The sequence below is a fragment of the Syngnathus leptorhynchus genome, unplaced genomic scaffold, assembly GCF_054491065.1.
Source record: "Syngnathus leptorhynchus isolate UIUO unplaced genomic scaffold, UIUO_Slep HiC_scaffold_107, whole genome shotgun sequence".
NCBI lineage: Eukaryota > Metazoa > Chordata > Actinopteri > Syngnathiformes > Syngnathidae > Syngnathus > Syngnathus leptorhynchus.
In genome coordinates this window covers 45,001-47,500 of record NW_028232074.1, presented here as the reverse complement: position 1 = coordinate 47,500, position 2,500 = coordinate 45,001, and the positions used below count along the sequence as shown (strand labels likewise).

Sequence of the window (2,500 nt, the reverse complement as noted above, 5' to 3'; positions counted from 1 at the left end):
TCCACGTGGTGCCCGCTGGTAACGGCCATGCCTGGCATGGACGGCTAACGCAGTCAGCCTAGGGGGGGCAGATGCCCAGCTTCCCCCGACCCGTTAGGACAAGGATTGGCCAACTCGGACGGTTGTTCTCGATTGGTTGGCGCGCAGACTGCAGAAGGGGCTGCACGTCCTGGGTGACCTTCTGGACCCGTAAGGTGAGACTTGTCTCCCTGAGCGCTACTGAAGCAGCAGTAGTGTCTCGGATTCTGCAGTAGGATGACTACCTATGAATTAGGAGGAAGGGCGATACCGGACACTACGAGACTCCTGGGGCCGCCGTCTGAACCCGGCGTCGGTACTCATGTAGCTCCCTCTCCCCGGTTGCCCGTCTGATCCCGGCGGGCTCCGAGTACCCCATTTCCTATCTGACCGACTGGCAATCATGACCTGCCTTGGTAGGGCCCCCATCGGCCTCGGCTTGCCGACACTGATGGACGGTTCCTACCCACTGCGGGTCGCCCTCTAGCACCTTGCAGGCTGGCTTGTGCGCTCGCTCGGCGCCCTGCTGGTACGCCTGGTGTGACTGAAAGGTGGCGAGACTGAGACGAACCGAGACGGTATTGATACCGTTACTCATAGTGATAATAAACAAAGGCTGGATGTGGCGCCTTCTGTCGAATGTGATTTCTCAAATCCTAGCGGTAACGCAATTACTGTAAAGCCTGGGCAGCCGTGATGCGTGCCGGTCGCTGGATGGCTTTACGGGGAGCGAGCTCGGCGTCTCTGATGGGGGCCTCTCCCTAGTGGGTCAGACTGTAGACTTGGCTTTGGTTAGGGGCAGGCCTTACTGGGTCGTGCCGGCTGCTGCCCGGGTTTGGTTCTTAGTAAAAGTCTTAAAGGGAACGGTGACTGAGCTCTGGCTGAGCCGAGCTGCCCAGGATTGCGGACCTGGGTTATCAAGAACCGCGGAGGCACGGCTTAATGGGGGGTCGTGACTGCTCGAGCGACCTCATCTTCACGCGCTTGAGGTTGGGTGCGTGTATGGCGTGTGATCAACCGCCTCGGAGGCCATGGGGACCAACTTTCGAGGTTTGGCTGAGGGTCCTCAAACGGCTGTAGTCATGTCTACAGACCATGTTGCGAAAACTCCTTTGGTTCGGAAGTCCGTGTCGCAGCTGCACAGAGTCGGAGTCACAGTCAGTCTGGCCGATGGAGCGGGTGGACCCAGGCTGGCGAAGCTCCTGACAACGCCTCAGTGGCACTGGTGGCCGCCGTCGGTCTGGTTATGAGAGTATGGGCGACGGATGCCATGATGGTGCCTCAGCTTGTTTCTGGGAGGGCATTTTGACAGAGATGCCTGTGGTATGTTGTGCGGGTGTGAGTCGCCGACATATCACTGACGAGTGGGGTTGTCCGACGCGTGTCGGGTAACGAAACGAGTGGGGTGGATATGGAGGTCCCTGTGTGACGGCACGGCAGGCAGTTTGCAGGGTGAGTGAGACACCCTGCGGCTGTTGCACTAGTCGAGGAAGCAGGTCAGAGCCTGTGCTGACCGAGTCTCCTGCTTCTTCTAACTTGGCTGGTTTTGAACGCTATGCTCGTGGTTGTGCCCAGGCAGGACCGGGGGACTGGCCCCTTGGACTGGGTTTCGGCCGGGAAGCAACTGGTGAGGCTGTCTGCCACGTGAAGAGTGCGTGGAGTCGATCCCGGGGTTCTCAAAGGGACGGGGCTTGATAGCCAGGTCTGCGGGGAGGCTTGCCGGAGGGTAGGCTGAACGGTAGCTGGCGGTCGCTTACTGGCCGTGCGAGGGCTTTCGACTCGGTTTCCCATGGCATTACCTGTGTGTAGTGGGAGGCTAGGCGTACTGGACGCGTGAGGGCGATTCGTCGCCCGTGTGGGCTGCTCATCGGGGTGGGCTGCGGTGGCACCGACACCGAGCTCGTAGTCGCGGGATTGGATGGTGGAGAGGGACTTGTCTCTATGACCCTGCCTTTCTTGCTGTGGATTCTCTCATCCATGCTTTTTGAACGCTTGTGCCGCTTCTTCTGGGGCGTAGGCCGAATTCGCTGCGGCTCCTGCCATGCTGGGCTACTCCAGACGGGCTGCTTGGTGAGGGGACTTTGTCCTGCTCGGGATGGTGGTCCGCGGGACAGGCCGGTGTGGTTGGGGGTAGCCAGGAGGACGATGGTGAAAGGGGAGGCGACAGGTGGCGCGAAGCAGTGGTTGTCCCGGCTCGTCCGCAGTCGGGGGGATATTGCCTAGCATGCGCGCGATGGCGCGCGGGGCCTTGGCTGTCTGTCGTGGTTCCCAGTACAGGTTGGTGGGCCTGGACACCTCATTGGTCTCTGTGGATGTGGAAGATCCCTGGAGTGTGGTACGGTGCGAGGGTCTGCCCGGACGATTTGCGGGTCACTGTGGAGATGGACCGGGGCGGTGGGTCGTTCGGCGACACTGGGGCACCGTCCCGGCTGCTGTTGCGGGTCCGTCAGTCGTCCCGGCTGGTGGCTGGCTGGTGGCTTTG

General features: G+C 61.0%; 1 pseudogene; it reads left to right on the top strand.

Annotated features, from left to right (window-relative positions):
• The window catches only part of LOC147037860 (28S ribosomal RNA), a 7,970-nt pseudogene that overhangs the window by 3,199 nt on the left and 2,271 nt on the right, over nucleotides 1-2,500 (top strand).